Source organism: Aplysia californica, unplaced genomic scaffold, assembly GCF_000002075.1.
Source record: "Aplysia californica isolate F4 #8 unplaced genomic scaffold, AplCal3.0 scaffold00195, whole genome shotgun sequence".
Lineage (NCBI taxonomy): Eukaryota > Metazoa > Mollusca > Gastropoda > Aplysiida > Aplysiidae > Aplysia > Aplysia californica.
In genome coordinates this window covers 862,676-873,396 of record NW_004797465.1, presented here as the reverse complement: position 1 = coordinate 873,396, position 10,721 = coordinate 862,676, and positions in this window count along the sequence as shown.

The window sequence follows — 10,721 nt, the reverse complement described above, 5'->3', positions numbered from 1 at the left end:
TGCTCACATAGTTTAGTATTTTAATGCCTAGGCGATTGAGTAGAATGTTACTTGGGAAGATGTTATGGAGGATTTTAAAATGCAATAATCTAGATCTAAGTCGAGATTCTTTCGTTGACTTGTGTGCTATGTTGTATTTACATGTTATGTCAATGTTCATTTTTCTCATCCAAAAATTCCGACCGAAAATTTCTACATGTCTTCTGTATTTTAGAAGTTGTCTGATCTGTCTGTTCGATTTGCTCAGTATCTCAAGAGCAGTTTTCTTACCGATCGTATTTACCTCCCTGGTGTTTAACAAAAGTTCCTCGGTGTTGTTGTCACTGACGTCTTGCTTCCACTGTGTAGGAAGAGCATTCATCAACGCATAATAGGCAAAATCACAGGCACTATATGTCCCTGTGATATGAGACAATTCCTCCTTACTTTTTAATATTCTCCTATCATACAGGCGATATATATATATTTTATACCCAAGTTAATCCATCGTTTTAGGTACAATGATTTTCCTTTATATTTTATGTTTCGGTTATTGAACAAAGGTTCCATAAGTATGCCCATCGAGGAGCTTGGTTCTTTTTTAATAGAAGCCATTTCGATCCATGTGTCCATCACACTCGCCCAGAACTTAGAGGCATGACACAATTTTCCCGTTATCTTGCAGTCTGCTGTAGCCGAAAAAAAGTAACCACACCCTCCTACCTCCGTAAATGCTAAATCTGAAATTCTGTTAGGGGATGGTGTTGGGTCTGCCATCGGTAACAGTTGCAATAAGTTTTAACCCATTTAATAGAAAAACTTTCTGTTAATCTTTAACACTTATAACATCCAAACCTCCTTCCTCAATCAAGCTACACATTACCGTTCTTTTTACTTTCTAGCGCGCTTTCTTGTTTGAGTGCCTCTTCTGCCACAGAAACTTAAAGAACGAAGTATCAATTGTATTCAAAACTCTTTCGGGTAGAGATAGTGACTGAATTATATAGGATATCTGAGACAGCAGGAAGGTATTACAAATTATTACTTTCCCATATAAGGATGGATTTCTTTTCAATCACTTTTTCATGATATTTTTCATATTTTCTATTTTGTCTATCCAATTAAGTTCTAGGCGAGATGCTTCCTCTGTTGCACTAAAGTGAATTCCTAGTACATGTATTTTATTAATTGTATTCCCTTTAGGGACCCAACTGATTCCTCCTAATTTTTCAGTGCGTGTTCTATCACTTCCAATCCTCATACCTTGTGATTTATGCTTGTTCAGCTTGAGCCCAGAGACGCTACCAAAAGAATCGATGTCCAACAAGATTGATGCAAGGTTTTCTTGGTCTTTTAGAATCAGAGTGGTGTCATCAGCATACTGCTAAACTTTGCAAAAATGAATTATTTTCCCTTGCAAAATTGTGCTCATTCCAGAAATGCTGCTATTGTTTCTTAACTTTATTGACATCAACTCTGCAACAAGTACAAAAAGAAGTGGACTTGTGCAGCAACCTTGTTTTATTCCTCGCTCTGTGTTGAGCCATTCTGACAACCATCCCCCATTTTGTACACAGCATTCTGTGTTAACCATTAAAACTCCCATCATATTTATAAATCATTCTCCAAAGTTAAAACTTTTTCAATGTGGCCAATATTGTTCCCTTTTCTACAGTGTCGAATTCGCGTTGAAAATCCAAAGATACCACCATACCTGGTAGATTTCTTTCAGATGCTAAGTAGATAATGTCGTCAAGTGTCCTAAAGTGCTCAGAAATGGACCTGCCTTTCAAGAGGCTAGTTTGGTTTTCATTTATTAAAACTGGCATAAGACGCTGTAGCCGAATAGCTAATATTTTGGAGAAGATTTTGTAGTCCGGGTTTGTCAACGTTATCGGTCTCCAGTTCTTTATATTGTCCCTTCGTAAATTTCCCACTTTATGTAATAAAGAAATAACGCCTCTTCTTTGAGTGGGAGATAACTCTCTCGTCTCTAGACACTGCTGGAAGTTTGTAAATAAAGGTTTCCTCAGTTTGATCCAGAAGGGGTGGTAATTCCATCGATTCCAGGTGCTGAATCAATATTTAACTTATTAGCAATGGCATCTAATTCAACAATGCTTAGTTCGCTATCACATATTTCTTTATCAACATCATCGAGTACTGGAAAACTACATCCTTGCAGGAAATGATCAACTCTGTTTGTTTCAATATTGTGGTCTTTCTTATATAAACGTTCAAAGTGATTTTTAATGCTATCCACAATATCTGCATGACCATACAAATTGCTGTTTTTGTAATCCTGTAAAGAAGTTTTAACATTTCTACCACCTCTAATTTTTTCCATCCGAAGAAAGTATTTTGTATTCTTTTTCCCTTTGTCAATCCAATTTTATCTTGATCATATTTGTGCTCCCCTGGCCTTATGTAGTTGATATATTTCTAATTTTTTCTTTTTGGATTCAAACTGTTTAATTAAGCAATGTAATATCCTGGGGTTCTTTTTGACTACTTGATCATTTAATTTCAAAAGTTCTTCCGTTATTAGATTTTCCCTTAGTTTGAGTGCTCTGCACTTTCTAATACTATAGTCAATTGTATGTGACTTTATCATGACTTCCAAAAGTTCCCATCTTATGGTCGAATCTGTGTCATCTAAAGTCCGTTCTAAATATTCGTCTATGCATTTCTCCATTGAGTTAACGTACTCTTTGTTCTTTAGTAATGAATGATTAAATTTCCAATATGAAGGCCCCCTTTTACATCTTTCAGTTCGAACAGTAGTTATGACTGCTTTATGATCCGTACCATAATATTAATATTATACAAATGCGGGTTTAGAGTCTATAACAAAGGGAAATAACTCAGTATTACAAAATATGTAGTCCAGCCGCCGTGCTGTAAAGGGTGTAGGCCTGGACCAGGTGAAATCCTTTTCTTCACCGTGCACACCCCGCCAGGTATCAACGATCTGACTGTTGGCGATCCAGTTACTGAATTTTTTTGTGGACATGTCGTCGTGTTTCTTTCCTGTCACAATATCAAGGGTATTGTTATGAACCACATTAAAATCTCCACATATGATCGTGTGGTCTGCCTTAACATCTTTAAGAACAGAGTAGAGCTTATCAATGAAATCCAACTTATCATTTTTAACTACTGGACTATATACCTTAATTGCTACGAATGAAACATCATCTATACTGGAAAAACAACCTGAGTATTCTCTCCGTTTTTATACATAATTCCACTGTTTTATACTTAAAGTGTTTATTAACTGATATAATTTGCCCTTTACTTTTATTTGTCCCTTCAGTTAAAAAAAATCCCCTGACCATTCTAAACTCCTCTCATGTGCAGTAGTATTGGTGACATAAGTCTCTTGCAGACAAATTATGTCATATTGTGTACATTTACTGAATATTGTTTTTCTTTTCAGTTTTTTGTTGAGGCCCCCCCACAATTAAGGGAGGCAATTCTTATAGACATTCAAAACAGTCAGACGCAAAACCAAACTCAACGTCCTTTTCCGGCACCAGTCCAAGTCGTTACCAAAGGCTACCGAAACGTGTACACACCACTCACGCACATCAATATCTTTATAATTAGCCCCCTGGCCTGGCTTGCACTGAGTCACTTTCGTCTAGCCTGTCCACATGTAATCTTAAGACCCTCTTTGTTAGGCCCATTTCCCTGCTAGTATACAGCGCTCTTTTAGTTTTTCTCTCAGTTGCTCCGGAGGAAGCCAAAAAGGCGAAACGTTGAGCTGTGTCTATTAAACATATTTAAAACATTTTATTCTTTAAGTTATTTTGTCTGAAATTCAAACAAGACTCTCCCTCTTACTCTGCTTTCCAAACAATGATGGTGGTGATGATGATGATGATGATGATGATGGTGATGATGATGATGATGATGATGATGATGATGATGATGATGATGATGATGATGACGATGACGATGATGATGATGATGATGATAGCCTATAATAGAGACTGTATGAGGGCCTGTATCTTTGTTGGAGAAGGAACAACTGCGCTAGTATATACCGGCTCTGTTATTCAAAAATGTACTCAGCTACTCATGGGCCTTGGCAATCCGTAGAGATAGGATGTGGGGTCGAAAGCTGCAAGCGCCAACCGGGCTCCCATGCAGCATGCGCAGATTAAAAGAACAAAAATGGAAAGGGGTAAAGATGTGGGAGGGGGGGGGGTATATAGCAATTTGGAATGAACATTCCGACTAATTAGACTAAGGACAATCAACTGGTATTTGGGGATAAAAGGGCTGGCCGAGGGAGCTGGAGTAATGTTTATTTGTAGTGAAGATTCTAGTTGAGAGAACTATTGTGAAGTCTAATTTGAGCTCGTGGAGTATTCCTGGGCTGAATAGAAAAGTATGTCTTCGTTGTTTAGTAATTTTTTACAGCGCTCGCAAGTGCATAAGGTCATATGAGCTCTAAGGGGTGGATGTCAACAGAGAGAAGTCCAAACGGAGAATCAAGCTTACTCTACTCACCTCTCTTGCCTCAGCAGCACAAAGTCTGCTTCGACTATCAAGGCACCCCGGAAATAGCAGTTCACAAGAGAGTGACAAACATACAAAAGAAGTAGAGGAAAAGTGATGATAGTAAGGATGAGGAAAGCAAAAGCAACATTCCCCCCATGTTGTTCTGGCACAGTATGATGAGTATGACATTGATAAATCAGCCCATTTGTAATTCTACTGCGCATAAGAACATGTTAATATCCCCCCTTTGGGAGTAGCCTAAAGACACCTCAGTCAGTAGCACTGCCCTAAAAGGGGGGGGGGGGAGTAGTATGTCTTCTAGGAGAGAGTTTTTCATGTCTGTAGAATAGATCAGTATCAAGAGCTGCTGCTGCACTACCATTGGCGAAACACTAAAACTTCTTCAAAAGCTGGAAACCGATTGGTATTGAGTTTGGAACTTAAATGATATATTATTGCCACAAGGAATTTTGATGATCAAAGTGGAATGGAGTCCACCTTTTTTTCTCCTCCTCTCCTCCTCCGTCTAATACTTTTCCACCCACCAATTGTGATGACGGGTCAACAGGTACTCAACCTTCGATTATACTTACATGTGCACGTGACCAGCCTGGCTTTAAATAATTTACGCAAAGACGCCATTAAAAATATATTCTGTCGCGTTATGTTGGCATTCAGCTGTCACATCTGACTTCTGAATTTGTATTCACAAACTGGGACAGACATGTATCAATTACTTTGATTAATTGAAAATGCTTAGTAGACAATAACTGCAAACTTGGGAAAAATGAGAGCTGCATTTCTCGGCATGTGTCAAAATCTGAAAACACCCTAAGATAAATATTATGCTCAATCTGTCGCACTGCCAATGATGGTGGATAATTATTTTTTCTTTTTTTTTCCTTTCTTTAATCCGGAGCTCATGGGAGAACTTTGACAGGCGGACCAGACATGGGCCGCAGACCGTCAAGCTGGTGGTTTCCTTTGACGCCCCAAAGTTGTATTTCGTGACAGGCTCACCTGCACAGGTTGGGATTATCGTCAACACCTTTCACTGACAATGATTCTAGAAGAAAAACTATGACTGGTGAGATTGCGGGTTCGGGGGTTCGACCGACAGCTCGGTCCGAAGTTGTGTCCTTGGGAAAGGCCCTTTAAACGAATTTTCCATAATTTGGCTCGGCCCTTTCAGAGATGGACATTGAACTCGGAGGTTCTTAATAGTGTTCACAGGGGTGTTAAACGTATACCATTTTCTTATATGATTGGTCTTTGCAAAGCAAAAGCCTGGTTTGCTGCGGACTGAAGGTTTACGTCAAGCCCCGCACGACCTGTATATCTTGCGAGAGTGGTCGTTCAACTTTGAGGCTCCGGTGATTGAGAGGGGAGGGAACTCCGTCATATGGAATTGTCAAAAAAGTGTCAAGTGACAATAATTAGCTCTAGCGTTGGGATGGATGGTTTTTGGAGTGTGTTCTTGAGCAGAAAGGAGTTTTATAGCTTGCTCAAAAGGAGGTCCCTGATTTGTCAAATCAGCAAAGCTGTGTTTATGTTGCCTGCTATCCTTCCTTCCAACCGTTTAATCACACTTGATACATACCCTTAAAATGCAACTTTTTTAGTGTGTTTTTTCTTCTCTGATCACTGTACTTTCCTGTCCTAAGTCAATGTTTCTTTAAAGGAATTCGCCTCAGCCCTCCTGTTACCCCATAAACCCACCAAAAGAACGGACGTTCTGAAATAGTCTATAATATGAACAGTATAATTAGTAAAAGTGGGCGCTGGCTATGATGAAAAGGTTGACAGGTTCTGGTGGTCAATGATTCACTCCAATCCTTTCATATTACAGGCATGCCTTTGTTTTTGTACGACAGAATATGTGTGGATCTATGAGTTGAATGTGTATATTATACGATAATAATGAGCTGTAAAGCGCATAGAGCCTTCTAGGAATCAAGCGATGTATTATTATTATTATTATTATTATTATTATTATTATTATTATTATTATTATTATTATTATTATTATTGTTATTATCTTCATTATCATCATCATCATCATCATCATCATCATCATCATCATCATCATCATCATCATCATCATCATTATTATTATTATTATTATTAAAATTATTATTATTATTGTTATTATTAGTATCATTTTTATCGTCACCATCCTCCTCCTCCTCTTTCTTCTTCTTCATTTCTTCTTCTTCTTTTTCTTCTTCTTCTTCTTCTTCTTCTTCTTCTTCTTCTTCTTCTTCTTCTTCTTCTTCTTCTTCTTCTTCTTCTTCTTCTTCTTCTTCTTCTTCTTCTTCTTCTTCTTCTCATTCATATCACTATTTTCATTGGTTCGTTCTAGATCTCAGACGTACAAAAAAATGTCAGTTATACTGTATGTAGAAAAGATTTAAAAGACAGGCTACTCGTATGAAAAAGCGTGAGGACAACAGAATCCGTTCAAAACCCCCTGAGTGATTCACAATGGATCTTACAAGTCTAAGCGGCGCTTCAGTAAAATTCTTTCAGTCCTCTCCAAAAGGTTCCTATTGTGTCTGATGGACTTATTCACTTTCAACGTTCAGTTCGGAGGATTTCAGATGTTTGCAGACTGGTTCTATCCTTTCGTCTGACATATGCTGAGACAGAACCCCCTAATACTTTTTTTTAAAACCTGAATCTATTTTTTTCTGAATTAAATTACAGGTTATTATGAAACCGAATCCTATCAATTCAAATAGCTGCAGCTGACACATAAGCATTAATTTCTTTAAAACTTCTTGTAAAGCCTTTTCTTTTCTTTTTTTCTTCTTCTTCGGCAACAACAGCCGGCAAGAAACTCATAATCCAGTCTACGTAGAGAGTTGCAGTTTGATCGGATTAAAAACTTCATCATATGAAGCAATATCATTTTCCTCGCTCAGCGTTTAAAATCCTAACCAAAATGGTGGTAGACACGCACAGGAGCGCTCGCGCATGTTCGTAAACAACCGATGGTCATCGGAAGTACGTCACCAGGTTTCTGCTGCGTATTCATGGGTGAAATATTTTTTCCTGAGCAATTTGGCAAGAAATCAAGAGGAGAATTCGGTTTTGATCGATACAATTTGAAAAATCAGTCACAGGAAAAGGAAAAGCAGATTCTGCATGTAAAATATTATGAACTTGTGACGTCTTTAAATGGTCGATATTACCTGTTCTGTCTGTTTGTTTGTTTGTTTGTTTGTTTCTGTGTTTGTTTGTTTGTTTATTTGTTTGTTTGTTTACTTGTCTGTTTGTTTGTGAAACAATATTGTCATAATGTTATTGTATTCTGACTGAAGCCTGAAATAAAAATGTTCAGGCCTTTTCACTCTTTTTAAAGATTGGTCCAGTTACAAACAACAGCGTGAACGTACAATACGCGGCTGGAGCTTTGAACCGTTTCGATTTAGTAAAGAGTTTGACGTAGATCAGTTCAGACTGTGCAATGCCATTAAATCATATTTTTGTGCGTGTGCGGTTAGAGGGTGCTCTGGAGTGGTTTACTTCTTTTTTATTATCAAACATTTATCGTCCTCGTCTCTCCTTTTCTGTGTATGTTACTCTCTCGCAACACCTCTGATTTTCGCACTAAAATGACCTATCTAATAGTGTTGTAAGTGCCGTAAAACTCTTACTAAACTTCATTGTTTTACTAACTGAATCGCACATAGGGCCGACCGCTGGTGTGCAGCAGGTCATGAATTTTGACCTGTACCTCAACATATCGAGGTTTCAATCCATGGAGGGTCCAAGCTGCTTTTCTCTTTTTCCAGGAATATAAAATTCCTCTCAGAGTAGAGGTCTTAGTGACCTGACGTTTCACACCGGCACAGACCAACATTGTGCATGGTAGGACAACAATACCACAACAGAGAACGACGACAACATAAAAGAAAGCCACAAAACAATATATATATTTTTTGGGGAAAAATGTAGTTATTTTTACAACCCCGTCGACAATTTAAATTCTTTAGAAGACGGGCTTCCGGCCATAGGCTATTATTCAAGGCCAACGCGGGCTGGGCAGAATGCAACATTTCACAGAAAGACTGATTACTCAATAAAAATAGTCTCTTCTCGGGAATCAAACTCATAGCAGAAAACAACCACACGATAACAAGGACCTTTTAACAGTACAGTATAACAATATGGCGAGCTTAGTGCTATCTTGAATTCCAGTCGTACAAAATGAAGCTGAAATTCTACAGAACACGGGCATTTCGTAATTATTTTGGGCTCCAAAGAAAGATTTTTCAACAACTCCAAACACTGATCTTATGTTAAAGGCCTGAAGATCGAATTATATTTTTAAAAATTCGGATTAAACAAAAAAACTACAACAATTATTTTCAAAAGAATAATCAAGGCTATCTGTAATCGTAAAGCTAGCAGTAACAGGCATTTAGTTTGGTTATTTTGTGCCTTTTTGACCAGTCGTACGACGAAGAACTCGGTTCTATGAACCTTTTACCTAGGGTGACAAGTTAATGATTTGAAAAATTGTGAGGCTACGTGGTGAAATCGGGCGCTTATCAAAAACAATGAAATCAAAGAAACCGGCATTTTTCTGGGTATTGAGCATTTTTTTTCTCCTTCTAATTTTCCCTTTTTTTGCTCAACCCCTTTTATGTCCTTTTAGAAGCACATTTCTGTGTGGATGTTACAGATGTGTATTGATCAAAAGCACACACACCAAAAAAAATTTCCAGTTTCTAATGACACTCAACCTTTCAAAGTGGCCTAACTTTAGTACGGTAGCCATTTCTTGCCAATTTTAGCCCTTACACAAGGAAATCCCCACTTCCTTCAATCGTAAATATCTCCACTTTTATATATAATAGAAGGGTATTTTTTTCGTTAAATACAAGACAAAAGAACAAGCTTTAAGATGACATTAGTAACTCTATATGCCCAAAAATTGATGAGCGCCTAATTCCGCAGCGTCACGCACGACACAACTTTCTTTCTCCGCATCTTAATTCTCAGCTGCTGAACGTGCCATTTATGTTCACAAGCTGAGGTTCGTGTTCAGAACCATTTTGCCACATTATATCTAGTACGTATAACTGTAATTTGGCAGCAAAAAGAGTGCGTCATTGGTAGTGATTAGTGGGAAACCCCCATCTATCACGCTGGAGATCAAAGTTCGATTCCTCGCCGGGAAGGGCTGTTTTTGCCTTGATATTTGAGATATAAGACTGCAAAAGAGAGAAGTACAAAAAAAGGAAAAGTCACATAAAGACGGAAAGAGAGGAATTGAAATTCATTTTTTATAATTGAAAACAGTAAAGAGAGAAATATTGTTATACAGTCTGCGTTCTCTTCAATGCTGATCTGATATTGTCCAGTATTTAGAACAGAGATTCTGTTAGTAGTACTAGTAATGCAGACAATTTCTATGGCACCAATTCAGGTGCAACATAGCTCTAGGCGCTTTGCAATGCCATACTCTTAACACAAATACATTGCATGAACATGCGTATGCGTGAACACATCTAATTTTGTAGACATTCATACTACCACAGCACAATAAATTACGACATGCACTTCACACTAAAAACACAGGAGCACTACAAATAAGGACTAACTATCACATAGCCTTTCATGAAGTATGAATTGAAATACATTTTGATTTAACATTTAGATTTAAAATAATGCCTCCGACTTTGTAATCCTCAAATGTTGAGGGAGTGAGTTCCAGAATGATGAAGCTAAATGAGAAAAGGACCTTGCGCCTTGCGATGTATATTTTTACCTTCATTCCACGGAGCCCTCAAAATGGAGACTGATCTCCTAATCCTAGTGGTCTAGGTGGAACACACATTTGAATGAGTTTGCTGAATTACATTGGTGGGGCTTTATTGTGACAGTCGACTACGGATGAGTTGAAGTCGTCGACGGAGTGAAAAAGTCATCCGAAGTTCAACTTAACCGTTGGGACCCGAGAAAAAGATCAACTTAATCGAAGATCAACGAAGGACTGTAGCACTTTAATGGCGAAGGATAGTTATGTTAAAAGTAAGAGCAATTGTTGGCAGCTAATGGAGTTTTCTTAAAAAAGGGGGTTATATGATCGTTCTTCCTCTTTTTAGGGATGATTCCTGCGGCTTCGTTTTGAAAACATGAAGGTGATGTCTGGGAGGTTTGAAGTGAGAGAGAGAGAGAGAGAGAGAGAGAGAGAGAGAGAGAGAGAGAGAGAGAGAGAGAGA